Source organism: Coturnix japonica, chromosome 1 (genome assembly GCF_054131305.1).
Source record: "Coturnix japonica strain WE chromosome 1, WE-NBRP24, whole genome shotgun sequence".
Lineage (NCBI taxonomy): Eukaryota > Metazoa > Chordata > Aves > Galliformes > Phasianidae > Coturnix > Coturnix japonica.
This window is the reverse complement of record NC_140663.1, coordinates 110,766,293-110,785,496: the sequence shown is the minus strand read 5'-3', so window position 1 is coordinate 110,785,496 and position 19,204 is coordinate 110,766,293. Positions and strand designations below refer to the sequence as shown.

Genomic DNA, 19,204 nt, shown 5'->3' with positions numbered 1-19,204 from the left:
TCCAGGACCATCATCTCCTGCACTCGGTTGAGGGCACATGATGTAATACCAGGCACGGATTTAGCTTAATGCAGTGCACCTTCTGATGAGCTACTGCAAAGGGAAAAAAAACAGATGACAGTAAAGAAAGCATTTTAAAGAGGAAAAATCCAGCTTAAAGCCTGCAACGTGACAGGGAAATAGGGATGAGGAATGGGGAGGCACAGAGGGGAAGATAAAGGGTGGAGAAGGGGAGAAATAAAGGGAAGAATTAAAAGAACCCCCCAAACAAGCAGGAAATGTCCTCGCTCGGCGGACAGCGCTCCCTCACACCGCACATCCCCACTGTCCCGCACACCTGCCTCCCTCTAACGGTGCCGCCCCGCGGGCATGCGCGGCCCCGCCGCCCCACTCCTCCCTCCGCGGCCGATCGTGGGCGGATCCTCCCCGCCCGGTCCCGCCCCGCCTGCCCGCCCGGCCCGCTGGGGAGCGGCGCGGGACGCGGTGCCGGCGGCCGGGCAGGGCCGGGCAGGGCAGGGCACGGCGCGCGTCCCCGGCGCGGGGCGGCGGCCGGGGCTGGCGCGGGGGGTGTCGGCTGCGCCCTGGCCGCGGCGGCAGAGGAGGCGACGGCGGCGGGGCGCGGAGCGGAGCCCGGCGCGGGGCTCCCGCAGCCTCCACCGGCGGCCGGAGGTAGGTGCCGCGGGGCGGGGCGCGGGGCGAGCTGCGGCGGCCGCGGGCGGGCGGCGGGTGACAGGTTGAGCGGGGCGGCGGCCGTGCTGCTCCCGCGGCCCTCCCGCTGCGCGTCGCGGCGGCCCCGGTGCCTCGGGCTGCGGTCCCGCTCCGGCCCGTGACCATTGTTTCTGTTGGCGCCGGGCGGGCGCTGCGGGCCGGGCGCCGCCGGGGCTCGGTGCGGTGCGGGGCCGACGGTGGCGGCTTTGTGCCCGCAGCTGGGGGCGGCGGTGACAGCGCGGGGCAGCGCCCGCAGTGCGGGGCGGGGGCCGGCCGGGTGCCCGCCGGGCATCGGGGCTGTCCGGCTTGGCCGCGGACCGACACCTGCGCTCGGGCTCCGAGCCCCATCTCCGAGCAGAGCGGTGCCGCCCCGCGACTCGGGGGCTGCTGCTGCTGCTGGGGGTTTTTGGCCGGTCTTTATAGAGGGTGTTCTTCCCATTGGAAGTCTGTATTCCAGCACCGCTCGCCGATGCGAGGCTTAAAATATACGCGTCGTCTGTCGGGGATCCGCTGTTAACGAGCGGAGGGTGAGCTGTTACCCTGAATTCTTCAGGGATTTTCCATTTAAACTCGGCGAGCAAATCTCAGTGCGTTGTTTTTGTTTTTTTTTTCCTAGCAACCTTGCACGTCATTTATCGCTCGCGAAGTAACGTGTAAGGTGAAGGTTCCCCCACAAATACGCCGCTGATTGGAGTGTTTTGGGCACGGCGTTAGTGTGGGATGGAAAATCAGCGCGTTCCTATCTCTTCCCAGTGTGTGTAGGGGAATTAGGAGAAGCTTCCCCTGGCTGCAAGCGGCTGCGGATGGCTGCGGTTATTGGGGACCCGGCTGCCCCGTACCGCTGTGCCCAGCACCGCCGCTCTGAAGACGGCACTCCGCGATGAGCCCCGGCGGGGCGCTGGGTCTCTTTTACTGTGCGATAGGAAGCCCGATCTGAAGAGGGGATAAGCGCCGGAATTAACTCGAGAGGCGTATCGAGTGCCCGCCCGTAAGCAGCGGCCGGAGCTGCCTGGGGCAGCTGGGGGGATGCGATGTGTGCTTGCAGCACGTGAACGGCTCTGTCAGTCAGTGTGATAAGGTGCAGGTAGCTCCAAGCGTGTGTGATAAGGTGCAGGTAGCTCCAAGCGTGCCACCGCTCGGTGCAGCTGGCATTTGCTGCCAGCTGGCTGTGCAGAGCCTGCAGCAGCGTGTGTTACAGGGAAGAGATGCACTCGAGTGTAACAAAGGCGCTTGGCTGATCTCCTGTTTGAAGAACTAATTCTTCAAATAAAATCTGCCTTCTTGCACCGCGGCACCCCACGTTCCCCTGCCTCCGCACCCCTCCTTTTAACCCGTGGTTGCCCACACCAGGCTGTATGCTGTGCAAACACACCACCCCTTCTATGCTTCCTTCATCCCTCTCTAATCCCATCCTGCCCCACTAATTGCCTCGCCAAAGCTTTGACACGAGGTGGTAAGGACCAGGCGTAGCGTTTGTTAGGTTTGGAGCATCCCTGGCACACATGATTGGGAAATAAAAACTGTGGCTCGGGGGTAGATCCCAACAGTGCGAGGGAGATGCAGCCAGAAAATGGCACCTGGGGCGGGCGTTGCTGCGCAGCCAGCTGTGCGCGGGGAGCAGCCAGCGGAGGTGGGAGGGCGCAGCTCCCTTGGCGTAGCAGCAGGGTTCTTATTTTAGCGTGGAAGACGGCCAAAGATAAGGAGCGGTTGTCATCCGGCTGCTGGGAGGACTCGTGGAACAACAACAACAACAGAAAGCTTGGTGGAGGTGGAAATGTTTTCATACGGGTACTGAAAAAACAAACAGCAGGAGAAAAAAGAAGGCAATCTTGTGAGTGATGGACTTGCCATCTGAAGCTGGTGGTACCAAGGTTCTTCCCATAAAAAACAGAATGATCCTAATTAAGCCCAGATCCCGTTAAGTGATGCGTGGCTTTATTCATTTCAGATGTTTCTAGGTCCTAGAGATGGGGCCAAATGTGAAGAGTTTGATGTGGCAGAGAGTTTAACCCCAATTATTTTGACATAAATCACATGATTGTTACAGTAGCCAAGTACATGTGATGGGTGCCCCCGAGCTGCCAAGTAAAAAATGTATATGTATTCTTAAATTTTCCATGAAAAAACCTTTAAAGACCATTAGAGACAATGCCTGTAGGTCTGCTTGTAGGACACATGGCTTAAATGGGGGCTGTGGAGAGAGCAGATGAGTGGTCTCCTTGCAAAGCTGGGGTGGGTAAATGATCTGGGGCAGCACTGGCTTTTCTACTTGGAGTGGAAGGAGCAGGTTGAGGATGCATGGTGCTGGCCATGAATGGCTTCGCTTGGAGGTCAGGCTGCCCTGGGTCACGTCTCCAGAAATGGCATTTGCAGGGATATTTTGGTAGCCTTTATATACTTTCTTTAGAAAGAAGGTGGTTTCCTTTCCTTTTTCATTCTGTTTTGTTCTGCTCAAAGCCTTTCTGAATTATCTCAGAGGACACCAGGTTTCAAAGAGGAGGTAACTAGCTTTGTAAGAAGTTGTAGACTTTGAACCACCACTGACCTTCCTCCGTTCTCGCCTGGAATTTCCTCTTTTTTCCAGTGTTGGCCATCTTTCCCAGGGCACTGAACAGCCCTGTAATTTGGCCACCCTGTGAAGGAGCCACTTTTTTGTCAAGCGATGTAGCGTTGCTAGCTAGTTCTGGCTTCCTCCCATCTTCCAGCAGATCTGCCCACATGTACAGCAGCCACATAGCAATGCTGCAATACGGCCAAGAAGCAGGTTGACCTCTCCACCCTAGTGAGTTTCATTGGGCTTGTTGGACATCTGAGGTTGCATTTCCACATCCAGTTAGTGCAGGCTGGTTCTGAACAGCAGTTTGTCCTCCAACACCTTTGTTTGCTCCAACCTTTCAATTATGTTTCTGCTTTTATTGTGACATGGAAACAAAGAGGCAGCAGAAATACGGTGGCTAGCAGGAGGGCCAGGAGAACAATGGCTCTCATGTGCTCTGGCAAGCGGTGCAATTTTGGTGGCAAAGCCAGGTTATTTGGAGGAGTGCAGGTCCTGCATTCCAGTGAAAAATAATTCATTAACGGACAGAGAATAATCACTTTGCTCCAATAAGGCACTCCAGCTGCATTGCACCAACTGTTCTTTTTCAGCCTCTGAATCCTTAATGACAGTAGTAGCTAATTTCTCTTTTCTGTGTTTTCCTAACTGCAGTGTCCTATTTTCTCCGAGTTTATTGAGAAAATAATAGAAGTCATTACATAGCTACTTGTCACCTTTCAGAGAAGAAAACTTCTCTCTGGTTGAATGGCCAAGTTAGTTATTTGGTGACCGACCGGAACAATAGCAACTTTTTGTAGCTCATCAGTTATTCATCTATGCTTGGTGAATAAACTAATTAGTTAGAGGAGTGTCACTTAACTTGTGGTCCGTGAGTATCAGAAAATGATGAATAAAATACTCACAGCAATTGCATGTGTGCATTCTGTTGCACTCCAGCAACAAGAAATACAGAGTCAAGAAGTGACAAAGTGAGTAATGTGTCTTCGTTGTATATATTTTTGTTTTATTGTCTATGGAAGCTTATGTGACTGTACTGCATGAAATTGTCCTTGGTTTAAAAAGAATAGTTAGGTGGTTCTTTTGGTTGAAGGAAAGATATCGAGGAGCGTTGAACTGAATGATGCATAAGGGCAACGAGAATAGAAATGTGGAAAACTAAATAAAGTGTAGAATATTTTTGTGTTTCTGATGCACGTCTTTCTGGTGGTTGGTGATGGATGGCTTGCTGTAGAGCTGGACTCACACGAGGCCATTGCAAAGCAAACAGGAAGGGCAACGTGTTGTTTTTCAGTTAGGATTTTCCTAGCCAAGCAGCCAGGCATTGCCACCAGAATAATAGCCCTCTCCTCCAGCTTTGGTGATGGATGGCCTGGAGGTGGGAAGGCAGCTTGGTTGGGTGGCAAGGTGGCACGGAGGCCTTGCAGCCTTGTGGTGGTGAAGGCGTTGCCTGTGTTGGGTCATGCTGGGATGCCTCAGAGGATGTTGTGCTCTAATGGGGTTCGCAGTGTCAACCTCGGTATCTCATATCTCATCCAGCCATTATATCAAGCAACCATTCAGCTTAATGAAGGCTGCTTGGATGAGCTCCAGTTGTGCTGGAGCTGAAGGGATTTTTGGTAGGTGGAAGAAAGCAGCGTTAAGGAGCTACATCCCTGCTCACTGAAAGGATGCACTACCCTCTCTGGTTTGGATTTGCTATCTAAGTCCTTAAGTGATTTATTTATTTATTATTAAGATGCTCAGGTAGCAGCCATGGGCCATCCCAGTAGTGTTTTTGTGATACCATCACTTGTTTTAGGGTACGTTCTGGCTGTCATGGTAACTTCGTGTCTTCTTGAGAGAATCGTGACACTGATGGGGCTAGCCCTAGTGCCGCTAGATACCACAGAAAAAGAAAGTGAAAGCAGAGCATTGCGGTAGGCCACAATCCTCACATTCATAGCATGTAGTTACAAAGCTGGCTATGGCCTGGAGGGACTTAGCACAGCCTCCAGCCCCTGTCCACAAGGCGGCTGACCCCAAAATGGTTAAGTTGGAAGATGAGGGGAATGCTGATCACGGAGGGGCTCTGGACATCTTGGCCATGCTGTGGTTGCTGGAGAGGCTTGTCAACACTCCTGCTTCCTATTTGCTTTCTGGTCTGGCTGAAGAGCTCTTTGCTTTGAAGCACAAAGGCACAAATACTTTAGTGCTTGGTGCTTCTGAAACTGCTTTTCTTGAGGAGAGGTGCCACTGAACTTCCAGGGAGCTGAGGTTCTCTTATGTTTAAAAAGGAAGGGGGTGTTTCTATTAGAGCTTCCTGTTTTGAACTCTTCAGTTACAGAAGGATTGCCTTCTTGTATTTTGTATTAGTAGATGTAACGCACTCATGTGGATTATTTTCATAGTTATCTTATTTTTATGTGATTTGATTTGTGCAAATAAATTTTCCTGTTCTGTTTGAGGCTGCTGCTTAGAGAAAGTCTAAGTAAGGTTTCCTGTCAAGAATGGTTTAGATGTGGTTGAATCTTGCCCGGGGGCAGAAGGATGGCTCAGACAACTTATCAAGGTCCTCTTCAGGACCTTTCCTATGGTTCTAGGCAGTTACCAGACAACACAAATTTGTAGCAAGTTGCTCTGGTTATGCTGATAGGATTTTGCTGTAGCATTCAACATGGGTACTTGTTTGAAAAGGAAATAATAGCTAATTGCAGTGTAGTTACTGCTGCTGAATTTGACAAACGTTTCTTAAAATTATGGAGGAAAACAACCGATGTTACGTTTTCAGACTAACATTATGATATGGCTGTGATTAATTTTTCCAGGAGCTGTGTGGTTTTTATATCTGCTTAAGTGTATTAACATTTTAAAAGGTCAAAGGTAAGCTTTAAAATGGATGCCAAATTAAGATGGATGGGAGGAAAATGACATTTAGTTCTTGTTACTGCATATTGTTTGAATTTGACCAAAGGCAAAAACAAAACAAAGAATCACCCTCCCCCCAGACAGACACAGATGCACATGTACGCTCTGTCCACCTGACATCCCGATGTCTGAGAAAGCCTTAGTGGTTCAGGAAGATCCTCACCCTTACAAAAATTAGTGGTCTTTGCTTCCAGATGGTCTAGGTACTCTGCTGAGCCTCTCATTAAACTAATGTGAATGAACTCTCTAAATAAATCTAGCTAAAATATTTATATTAGGAAAATATGGCTCATGTGAACCGTAACCACGCTACCATTTCCTGCCCTTGCTGTGTTTGAGATGACGGCTTCACCAGGGAAAAGGGACTGTGCTCTCATCTGCATCCACACAGCTACTGGCAGACAAAGTCCTTCCCAAATCAAAACACAGGTTACAGTGGGAATGGGTCCTCTGCTTCAGTGAGAACAGGGCACTGTGGGAGCTGCTGTATGGAAGGAACCAACGTGCAACAACTGTGATGCTGGAGAAAGCAGTATAGCTTGCCAGGAGGACCAAATCTGATTTGTATCCATCGTTCCCACTCTTGTTCTGAAATTAGATTTAGGACCTAGGATGAGATGCACCATATCTTGGGAATTATGGCCACTCCATTCTTTGAGGGACCCAGCTCCTGTTTTAAATTCCCTCCCTGCTCATAAGAAGTCACCTTAAGCATCTCCTTTTGGGGTGATGAAATTGTTTTTCCCAGGTTCTGACAAAAAAAAAAGAACAAAAAGAGGAGGAGAATGTGAACTGCTCAAGCGCTTGGTTCCACTGTGAAAACGTATTTCGCATTTCAAGCTGAATTGATTCCTTCAAGGCCTTGCTGCCTTCCGAGTGGAACAAACAACACGCTTATTTTTTTGTTTTGTTTTATCAAGAAGAAGGAAAAAATAAAAATACAGTCCTTCAGTTGCTCAACGTAAACATTTCTTTGTGTTTTATGTTGATTTCTCTTTCAGCCTGGCCACTGTAGCAAACAATTTCATTATTTGCATAGCTCTAATTGCAGTGATTAAACAAACACAGCCAACGCTGACCCTTCGCAGAGCCTCATCACAACCCCGCAGCCAACTTCGTCTGTGTTTTTTCTGCAGGGAGGGAGGGTGGAGTGGATTTGTGCGAGGCTGAAAAGAAATTACAGACATTTATTTTTCTTTTTTTTTCCCCCCTTCGAACTGTTAATGCTGCTGATGTAGAGCAAGAATAATTCCACCCATCCTCTTGCTGGCAGATTCAGCGGTATCACCGTGGTGTGAACCTGATACAGCTGAAGAACAATCGGGTTTCGAATAGCTTGCTCATGTGTTACTCCCAGGCTGCAGCTTCCAGTGCCTTCATTAGAATAATGCGTAGGATTGATGCTCTGCTAGCAATACTGATACTAACTCTAAGGGCTCGGAAGCAAACATTTGCAGTTTCATTTTCCATCGTGCAGATGGCAGGTACCCTAGCACAGGACAAAGCAAAAATTTTATCTGGCTGCAGTTCCATCAAATTAGAGCAAACAATTTTTTTGGACATTTTTTAATGACATTTATTTATAGCAGGTAGAGCACAGGCGGCTGCTATTTCTCAGCATGCTGGAAGAATGTTCTCCAGATGGTGCTTACTGTTTATGCTTTTATTGAGTTCACTCGAACACAGCAGCACTCTACACAAAACATGGAAAATTGGAAAATAAAAACAATTATGTTTTTACAAAGTGCCATGTTATTTGCTGAAATGTCTTATATGACTGATGAGAGATGCTTTGGGGAGGCGCTGGGGATCAGTGCTTTTCACAATCACCCACTGGGATGGGTGCATGCATCTCCCCAGCTTGAGGGGAGCTGCCACTCTCCTCCACACGTTGGGTTATATATGGCTGCTGGTGGTACCTTCATATGTGTGTCTCCCCTTCCTCCAGGGCTATGGGTGAATTTAGGAAGGGGGTGGTGATGGCATTGCTGTGGTTGAGTTTTCTCAGCCTGGGGGTGGGAGAGAGGTGAGACAAAGCCATCCTCAAGTCCTCTTTGTGCCACCATTCCCATTGGCTTCCAATCTTCGCAAATAGTAAAGTATTGAGGTCTTCTGTTGGTCCAAGCTGAAAGCAATGGCAAAGCTCAGGACTTGTACCCAAAAGGAGCAGTGTGTTCCATGGCATCTTTCAACCACAGCAAAGCTGTAAATCCCCACACCATCCAACGGTGGGCACGGTCTTGCCATTGTATTTGCTCAGCCCTTGAAGCCTGGAAGCTTTAAATAAAAGACTGTGGAATTTTAAAGATATTTCCTCATTGGTAATACTTGGAACAAATTTCAAAAATGGTTTGTTTGGGTTGTTTTTTTTTTTTTTCCCTTCATTTCAACAAACAAACAGACCAATCATCAAAGTAGATTTCAACAAGGGGGAAAAAAGCCTTTCAGTAAATATTTCTGGCTTCTGTTAACAAACAGAACAAAAAGCCAACAACAGTCCACAGCGCTTCAGGACAATTATTCGACCAGCAAAAAACCCTCTCCAGCTTAAACTTTCAATTTGGATGCAATTATTATTTCTTTGTAAATGCAAGCCTTTGGTTTCCTTAGAAATCCAGTTTCGAGCCAGCAATACTTTCAGTGAAATTGAATTTCAAGGAGTGAACACGTGAGCTGCTGTTCAACCTGTTTTGGGGATTTCTTAGCTAAATGGTGGTGCAGTGCTGCACGGAGCTTCGATTTCTCTCCTCTTGCGACCCAAGAGACAGCCCTTTTCCAACCTGAATTCTTGCTACATCAGCTACATGCTGTTTATCTTCAGCTGCTCCCTTGGCAGTTATTATTTCTTAATGTGTTAATTGTAGTTCCTGGACCCCAGCGTGTGAGCGTGTGTAATGCTCGCTGTAATGACGCCGATGAATTCTGTAGTTCCTGGAATTGCAGAGTAAATGTTATATTTGTCCTAGGCATAGGGCATCCAGTAAGGGAAACTAATTATAAGAATTCAAATAGCATAAAAAGAACAAAATGGGTGACTGGGGGGAGTATGCAGTGAGCCTTGGGTTTGGTGGAGTTTTTTTTCTGCTTATTCAATTATGGTTCCAACCAGTGGTCTTGCTTTGTGTGATATGTATATATTTTAATTAAAACTTGAATTATGTCGGTTGCTTTCCACCTTATAACAATATTTCACCATGAATTAATTCCTAATAGCGAGTAGTCAGGGGTAAGGAATGGCTTTGCTGAACGATGGGGACTGTTAATTATTAAAAAGAAACCTATGGATTTAAAACAAATTAGAACTCATTAAGATGAGGTCTGTTTCCACATAGAGCAGCTGACATGGAGAAGCACATTTAATGGCACTTTCTAGCCAGTGCATCCCTTGCAGAGCTGCACCTGTGCTGCAGGGGTCCAGTCGCTGTTGGGGCTCCTGTCAGAGATCCCAGTTTGGTTTGGTTTTTGCTGCCCAAACCTGGCTGTGACTCAAGCTGTTTGTTCTTGCGGGCTTTCTGTGGAACTGTGTAGAAAATCTTGTGGGTTGAACTGATGGTGGACACCATGTACATATAGAACCATGTATGGTTGCAGCCTACTTTCCTGAAATTTTTGGAGGTGGTGGCTCTGTCCACAGGAAGCTCTTAGTAAGGAGAGCAAAAGGTGACGTATGACGAGCATTTGAGAATTTAGTTTTATGTTCCCATATGGGCTTTGCACCCCAGGATTTTCTGTCAAGCTGAGATATCCCTCAGATTGTCAGTAGTGTCACTGAGAGCAACACACTTGCATTGGGAGCAGCAGTACCACCATTCTGCTGGCTAGAAATCAGCAATAACATTTTGACATCTGTGCAACAGTTTAAAATGAATTATTCAGCACATAGATCGTGCTTTTGGAGCAGCCAGCGCATCTCTGCCCATTTACTGCTGTCAGTCCGTGATGGAGATGCCACTGGTGCCAGTGGGAGCGGAGCACATGGGCTGGGGGTAGGTTTTGGCCTGTAGCCTGGAACAGCATTTGACAGCACCCCTTCAGAAAATGAAGGGAATAATCTGTGTCACCATTGACAATAGATCTAAGACCACGATGGTGTGCTGTTCTCTTGGATTATTTTAAATACATGCTGAAATAAAGGCCTTAAACAATTAGTGGTTTGGACTATTCAAGTTAAGCTCCAGAGAGTGAAGGATGAGATCAGCACGTTGCTGCAGGTGGGGGAGGCTGGGAGGAAGGACAGTGGCAGAACAGCAGCAAAGACCAGGTCTGTTTGAGACTGGCTTGTGGGAGCAGAAGTGGGCATTTAGCTTCCTAATTCAGCACAGTCCTCTGAATTAATGCTGCGTATGTGTTGTGAGGCTGGCATCTGTTATTTCACAAGATGCCTGTTCCCCATAGCTGCATTTTAAGTATAAATGCAGAAAACAGGATGATAAAGTTCAGTGCTATAGGTCATTGGCAATTCCTCGCCTTACTTTAAGTGTCGTGCTGTAGCTGTCCACTGATGATTTATTTAGTGGGCCAAAATTTGGGAGCACGTGAATAGCATTGCAGTGTGCAGCAAAATCAGCAGCCTGGCATTGTCTGTGTCCATGTTTAGGTGATGGAGTACGCATGGCTGCTCAGAGATCTCCTCCTTGGAGATCTCCAAGAGCCACCTGGCCATGGGCCTGGCACCCTGCTCTGGGTGTGCTGCTGGGGCAGGGGCTGGGCCTGATGGATACAGAGGTGCCTGCCAGCATCAGCCATTCTATGATTCTTCAGGTGGCCAACTGAAAACCCAGCCTTCCCTGGTTTCTGTCCATACATGTGTAACAAATAACACCCTACCATGTAAGTAGCCCAGTACTGCACTTGGAAAGGAAAGACATATTATCCGGGTAACTATAAAACAAATGGCTAGTGTGCATTAAATTTCTAATGCAGGAAAGCAGATCTATAGAGAAAAGACACTTAAGCACATAATGAAAGTTAAGGAGATCCTTATGTCTTTCTGAAGTCAGTAGTGTTTAAGAATGTACTAAAACCTTTCCTGAATCAGGGACGTATACACTGGTAGTAACACAATAGCTGTAAGGCTGATGCTTAAGGGCTCTGAGCCCCTGAGTGTGCATGTATTTGTAGCCTTACTATCAGCATCCTCAAGAGCTCTGCCAAGAGGAGATAAATAACAATGAATACCTCACATCTCATGATGCCCAGGTGCAGCTCTTTTGCAGGAGTTGTGCTATATTTGCCTGCTGCTTGGCACCAGCACTCCTGTGGCTGCCATTTCCAGCAGTGTGAGCTGGTGCCTGGTTCTGTGCTGTCGTGCAGCCAGCACCAGCTGCATGCAGCCATGTGCGTGCCATGCTTCTGTAATGTCTGTGCAGGCTTTCTGTATGTCTGCCATCACTGAGCTCCTGTACTTCCTTGCTGTCTTTGATCTGCTCACCATCAGTGTGCTCCTCAGAGGCAGAGGAGTGTTCTTGCCCTTTGGCAGGGAGATAGAAGAGGCACAGGGAGATATTCAAAGTTTTTGTCACATCCATGTGGAGGTACATTGGGGGACGTTCTTCCAGGCCCTGTATCTGTGGGCACTGGGCTCTGCATGGGTTGCTTGACCTCATGTAGGCTTGTGGCAGGGGACTCAAACGTTCAAGGACCAGGGAGGGAACCTGCCTTGCTGGTGTGTGTGTGAGCTGGTGAGGAACCAGGGACACGCAGAAGACCAAAAAGAAAGGGAAAGAGTGTAAACATCCAAAATAATGTATGTATATATGATGGTGAAGAACACTACGTGCTTTTGTTGCCACTCGATTGGAAGGATGTGTGCAGCCTGTGAGTATCCATTAATTAGTGCTGCAGTTGCTCTGTGCTGGTATCAATAAAACCTTAATGGTACGTGGTACAGGGCTGTGATTTCTTCCTTTTTCCACATGCCCTTGTGAAGATGCGTGTGTGTCAGTGCAGTGCCTTGTGAACAGGGTATGCCACTGTGCCTGATTATGTAGCAAGAGGACTGTAAAATCCTTCAGCACTTACCTCCAGTGTTATTTTTCCTTATAAAGGATCTTTGATACGCAGTGCTTCCTTGCACACACAAAGTCATCGACGTTTTTGTTCCTTTTGCTGAAACATGCTAATTCTTAAAATGGCTCCTGCGCAGGCATTGCCGGCTGCACTTAGTGCCTGCAGTGCGATGGGTTAGCAGCAACAACAGCAAAGGCTGTTCCTTCATTTCCTTTATATGCACATCGTGCAGCTTTTCAAACAGTGCATCAAACAACACCGACTGGAAATTTTCAGGCCCATTTCCTGTCTGGTGCATGCTCATAAAGCAGGATTGTCTGTACGGTGCGTAGCTGCAGTACTGCAGAAAGTCAATAAAGAGCTGACCATCTCACCTCTATCAAAAGCAGTTGAGAAGCCCTGCCTCATCTGCCTTATTAAAACCACACTTGACTCCTGCAGAGAGACATAGCTGGAAACCTCGAAGAGAAGGAATAAGGAGGAGGCAGAGCTTGCAGTGAGTATTCTCTTTCTGGGTCTTGCAGTGAGGTTAAGGAGTATTTATTTTAAAATGAACCGAAAAAAGCAGATTTGTTAAGGTCTTTGCGTAAGTGTGGGCATTTTGCTTGAACCTCCGACTCTCCCACATCCAGTATGACACAGAGATAAGATGATTCGTTATTGCAGCAATGAGTGGATTTAAATAGCTCCCTGATGGATTTGTATTTTAAATGAAAGGATGTGGATGCATAGAGATGTGCGTGTGTGTATGGACTTTATCTCTGCAAGAAAAGGCATGTTATAGAAACAGATACAAGAGGTAGGATTTGTGCTTCAGAATGTATTTCGGTACATGCTCAAAAGGCTGCTGATTTTTTTATTTCTTATATAAGAGTAATCGATTGAATGTTTGTCAGGCTTTCAGTGGGAGCCACCAGGAGTCCGTACCCCCACCTTCCCAGGGCCTGATAGCTTTTTCTCACCTTAAAATGGAAAAAGAAAGAACTTCAACAGAAAGATCATTGCTTTAGCTTAATATAGTAAGATTTCAGAGATTGAATTTTCTGATTGTAATGAAATGAACCCTGAGTTGTGCCATGAATTTGATTGCAGTTAATTAGATTGTTGAGATGCTCAACAAGCCTGGCCCATTAGCTTTAGCTTCACATACTTCGGATTTGTATGAAGAAGTATTCTTTTTATATAAATATAAATGTATGTATAGTACGAAAACCTGTCTGGCAGCTCAGTTGTTTGGAACAATTACTGTCTGTGAGTAGTTACTAACAATAGCATTGTTGGAAGTGCTGGTGGGCTGCTGACCATTAATCCCACTGTGTTTATAGCTTTGGTGGCACAGGCTTGGTTTGCCTTTTCACAAGGAATACAGCTGAACATTTCAGGAAAGAGACATACGCAAGCTCTGTCCTGCAGCTTTTTCCAGTTCTCATTGATCTTAATGAGACTAGTCACATGAATAGAAGCGACTCGTGTCGAAAAGGATTTTTTGGCTGAAACTCACAATTGCTATTTATTTGATGTGCCTCCACAGGCTTCAGGGTGGAGAGCTCCTGTTGTTGCTTTTGGCAAGGGGGAATAGCTGCAAAGTGGGGTGTCCCACAGGATGGTCTCATTGTTTTGCCTTTGCTCTTTATGCAGTCTGCTCTTGTTCAGCAGTTAATAAGGTGGAGTATTTGGTGATGGGAGAAAACTACTCACATGAAGCTACAGCTAACCAGGAGTAGCCCTGAAGAGCTGATCGCGTTGGGGGAAAAACAGAAGGAGGATTCTGTCGCAGGGGAGATTGGCTTTCCAGGGCAGTGGGTATGGCCACAAGTTCAAGGAGAGTCTGGACAGTGCTCCCAGTCAAAGGGTTTGATTTTGGGTGGGCCTGTGTGGAGCCAGGGGTTGCACTCCGTGATCTTTATAGGTCTCTTTCAGTTTGGGATATTCGATGAATTTGTATGCTTTGACGTGCAGCACAGCGGTGCGTGGGAGGGAGAGCACCCATCAGAGGTAGGAGGAGTAGATCTGGTGGGCCTGGTGTTCCCCTGAAGCTGCCAAGGGTTGTCTCCTTGCTTGACTGTTCCTGCTGTGCCCAGTGGGCACCCAGTAAGAGAACCAGGCAGGCTCTGCCCATCACCTGGGAAGCTGCATGCATCCTCATTTTGAAGGGTGCTGCATCTTCCCCATTGCCACTGCCTTGGAATAAGTCAGGGGCACCATGCCTGATGTTTCTCAGGCAATGCTAGCTAGAAAGGAAACAATTTAACACATCAGCAGTTTTTTATGATTAATAATATTATCCTGCCTTAATTGAAAAATGGGCTGGGGCCCTTAAGAAAAAATTAAGCTGCAGGAATTAGAATCTAACCTCTTTATGATGAATGTGTGTTTTTACGCGCCACATATTACTGTCAGTGCTTTCAGAAATAATAGTGCACCATATTGTAATAAAGAATTGTCCCGTGTTGTTTGTAGTTGCGTGGCACCATTCTGTCTGCCTGACTTGACTTTAAGAGCTCCATGTGAGGGTGCTGAAATCCTTTTAGAGGGAATTTATGTACAAACAGGAGAGCGATGTGTAGGCTCCAGGCTTCGCTATCAGTTGTTATTGCTGAGAGATATTCACAGGGAGCTAAAGCCAGACATAGCATTAGCTATCTTCAGCCTCGGTGCCTTTGCGGAAAGTTGGTAATAAAATGAGGGCTCCTGTCGTCGTGATTCTTAAACATCAGTGAATCATCTTATGCAGTGAGGCAGTTGCTGCTGGGGTGAGCGTGTGCTGGGGTCTTTGTGAGCCACGCTCTCTACCTAAAGAGGCAGAGGGAGCAAACCTGCTGCTGTCTAACCCAGCATGGAGCCACAGCTGCCTTCCCCATGGAGAACCACAGCTTCAGCAGCAGCCTGGGAGAGCAGCTCTAGAAGCAGGTAAATGTGGGAGATGTGAGCGTAGCACCTTGAAATACAGACACCATATTCCCCCCACCTAGAGCTTTCAGATACTCCCGTCAGCTTAAATACTGCTAACCCAAACATTTGAACATGATGAGTCAAATCTCCCTGGAAACCAAGCAGAGAAGAACCCGCATGTGTGGAGTCGCTGGTGCTGGTGTTTGTCTCCGACAGACAGCATGAGAAGCTCTCCTCCTCCACCTCCTCCTTTGTAGAGGACACAGCAGAACGGTAAGGAGGAAAGGCTGGGCTGGCAGCGAGGCAGAGGATCGTCGGCTGTGGGATGCTCACCCAAGGGCTCCGCCAGGATGAAAGGTCTGTGTGGCTACCTCCCTCCTTTGTGTTTGGGCCAGCATTGCTATTAAAACAGCCCCCGGGGAAGTGTGTGTTAAGGTGCTTCCTTCCATCCCTCTGTCCTTTTCCCCCCTCCCACCCTCGTCCTTTTCGTCCCTGGAGGAAACGCTTGTCTCTGCCAAGATCCTGCCTCGCAAAAGTAAACAATGTGAAATTACAATAAAATGTTGTGATTTGCCGGGCTGACGCTCAGGAGCTGCACGATTACAGAAAGGGTCTTCTATAGATAGCCCCGTGAGAAATAAACAATCTTCCATCTTGAGTGAGCTTCAGATCCGAGCACGAGGGCAGGGGGGATGAAGAGCGAGGGATTTCTTCCCCAAACCGCAAGGTCCTTAGGAAGTTTATATTGCAGCAGCTGTCGGCAGCTCTGACGTGTTGGTGGTTGGCCATCACAGTACCACCGATATCTGGGGCTCTGCGCGTGTTGCGTGCTGTTGTTGCTTGATGTTTTAAGACCGGGTCGTGCGCTGAAAAGCCCAGAGAACAAATAGTATGAGCTGCAACTTGTTTCCTCCGGGGGTTCTTCCAAATAATTCAAACTACAACCACCCTAAATGGAGGTGTAATCCCTGGGAGATGAGCTGCCTTGGACGCTAGCCAGTTTAGCAGGCTGGGTAATCTGCACTGTCATCAAGATTTGCGGATTAGCTTTAGTGAAGCTAGTTGGCTTTGACATTTCATTAGAGAAGTTTTTAGTAGTTTTTCATCCTCGGTGCTTTATGCTGTAAAATATCGATGATGCAGTTTTGTTACCCTTATACCTTTATAAAATTCATGCAAGTTGATACCAGAACTGCACACAGAAGGGATAAAAGCAGACACTACTTATCCTATGATCTGAAAACATTTTGAAAAGTGAACTGGAATATCAATAAAACGGCTTATCGTCAAGGTCTCACAAGAGCTGTAGAGGACATTTATTTAAAAATCAAAATGCTAAATTGAGAGGAATGGGCCGCGCTCGTGAGAAGGGAACGTGTACAAGTGACAGCGCTGTAAATTGTCTCGAGGGTTCAAGGGACTGGGGAAGGACACTGTGTCCTGAAGTCACTTGTTCCCAGCAGAGATGTCTCAGCTGATAAGAGCCGGTTGTTGTTCGTGATGACAGTGATCGAGGAGGACAAGGTAAAGGCTCACCCATAAGCTCCTGCTGCTTTTTTCAGAACAAGGTTGTCGCCTGCTTTATTTATCACAGCATGAAGCGCTCCAAGTTTTTTGCCTGCTGCAGAGCATGGTTGTGCATCCTTGGAGCTTCTTTTGCAATAGCTGTAATGCTCTCCCAAGCTTTTCTGCACAACCATGCCCACGGAGACCAGTGGTACTTGGGGAAGGCCAAGAGGGGCTCATTGAGATGGCCAGCAGGGACACCCGGCTCCAAGTTGCTGTAGGGGCCTGGTAGATGAAGGGAGCAGAGGTCCCTGCCCCCCTTTGGCCATCTTGCCTCCTTGTTTCTGCCTTGCTCTCCTTTATGCCAATAACATTCTGTCCTTCACTGTTGACAATTACTGAAGCAGTTCTGGCAGCAGCATTTGTTATCTGACCTACAAACGCTGCAGAAACGCTGTTCTTCAACTTTGCAGCTTAATCATTGCCAAGGGAATCCTTCCTAACCTTGTAGATTAGTGAGATCTGGGCCCCAAGTTGAGCAGACAGTGTGCTGATTGGCTCCTTTCCCACCAACACCCATGAAAAACTTTAATCCAAGGATACTCTTCAGTCACATGGAAAGACTGAGCAGGTCAGTCATACAGGATCCCACTACCACCATCTTCAGCAGTCATGGTGCTGGGGATGGAGCAGCTGTAGCGTCCATGGCAGGCCATGCTGCCGGCTCTGTGATTCCTGAGGGCTGGTACAGGCTGTTATTCCTTGCTTTCCTGCCTGCTTCTTGTCCTGCTGTCAATAGCAGTGCATGGGCGCTGACTCCTGAAGTCTGCATCAATGTGCTGATTTGTACTTCTGTTGCAGAGCGTGTGAAGCGAAGCTGTGAGTGAAAAGTGGAGCTAGTTGAACAGTTATTTACTTTGCTTTACTTAAATAAATGATACAAATGGAATTAAGGTAATTGTTGGCCTGAATTTTTCCAGGGCTTCAGCATCTCTCCATCATCTATGTCACAGCAACCCGAAGCGGAATAACAAATAGTAGAATAAAGCCTCTGATGGATATTTCTGAGAGAATTTATTTTAGCGAGACAGGGGGGTACAATTAGCAGGAGTACATCCAACAGGAAGAGCTAAGCATCCTGTCAGTGCAGAGGTCTTGAGCTGGGATAGAGCAGCCTCTCCTGTAAGCTGTGTTCCTGTGGTCCAAAAGGTGTGGAGAAAGGGGATGCGTGTATCTGTGCGCATATGTTGTGCTCCTATTGAAGGTGAATATCAGTTTTGATTATCCGAATATTGGTATAGCAGTTTAGAAATAGTTTGCCCAGAGGAGTTGTTTGCACTGTTATATTTACCTGCCCAATGAAATCAGACAACCTTTCAGTCCATGAATCACAGCATAGTGTTTGCCATTCAGATTTCTATGGTTGCGCCGAGAATGTGACAGTATCCAAAGAATTTTATTGAATCAAAGTAATAAAACTGAAAAACGGCATTGACTTTTCTTTGGCTTTTTCAGCTTCTTGCTAATTCTGCCCTCCGAATGTACTTCGATGCTTTTTAGATTGAATTCAATTTAGTTACTTAGTCTCTCAGACTGTAGGCTTTCTGTTAAATCCCAGTAACTGTTTGTTGTAAAGCTTGGGACGCTCTGCCTGGTGCTTACTGGCCTCACTATAACATACATTTTCTAATGATTTTTGCTGTTTTGCTGATTTTGAGAATTTGAAGCGCAGAGCGGGTTTATGCAGGCCACATGAATTTCTGGCTTCAAGGCAATGATAAGCATTTTAATAGCTTTGTAAATGACACCATGCATTTAAAGTTGGTTTTCAGTCATCTCGAGATAGTTTATTGTGCAAGAGTGGCTCCAGAGCAACATTCTTTCTTTCCAGAATAGAAGGTGCCAAGGGGATTGGTATGTGGAAGTGACTGCAGACAGAAAGGTTTTCTTCGGGAGGCTTAAATATTGTCCCTGATGTGTTTTCACTTAGCGTAGCCTCCTGGTGTTCCAGAGGGCAGCAGTTCTGCATATCACACTGTGGAAGCACCCTGACACTCCTTATGGACACTTGCTTCCGCTGACCGGCCACTGCCTTGGGGCTGCTCAGGCCTTCACACCAGCCCTTAGGGAGCCCGTGGAGGGCTGCGGAAGAGAGCATGGCTCTGCCCAGGGAAGCCTGTTTGCATGACCTGGCTTTTTGTGGTGCAGCCGAGACTCCATGATTCTCCTCCAGCTTTCAAAGTCAGGGAAATGCATCGCTTCCTCAGCTGTGGTTAGAGATATTTTTCATCCATCTTTGGCAGCTGTTTTAGAATGACAGTAGACGTCCCTTACCGAGTCTTGTTTTCACAAGCTAAAGGGTTGCACCAATCAGCAGCTTTTCATTGTTTCTTCCTCTTTTCCCTAACAGGCATGGTTTTATACCCTCCCTCTGTTTCAGTTGCTCTCTGTGTAATTCATCTTCTGCCTTGCATTAGGAGCACTAGGCTTTTTTCCTCAACTTCCCTTTTCACCTTCCCTACCACCATCATGCACTTTTTCCTGGCTTTTTCCTGCCTGGATGTCTCTGCACATTGTGCCCTGCACTATCTCACTTTTTACATCAGGCACTGCCCATCCCCAGAGCTG

General features: G+C 47.4%; 1 protein-coding gene across 3 annotated transcripts in view; it reads left to right on the top strand.

The window, feature by feature from the left end:
- The first annotated feature begins 413 nt into the window (after nt 1-413).
- The window catches only part of RAI2 (retinoic acid induced 2), a 30,882-nt gene continuing 12,091 nt past the window's right edge, over nt 414-19,204 (top strand). Inside the window, exon 1 of one of the 3 annotated variants that reach the window (XM_015886042.3) lies at nt 414-669. The gene's annotated coding sequence lies outside the window, so the exon portion shown is untranslated. Of the gene's footprint in view, nt 670-12,267; nt 12,675-15,236; nt 15,428-19,204 lie in introns of those variants that run through there. The other 2 variants (XM_032441096.2, XM_015886051.3) reach the window with 2 other exon arrangements.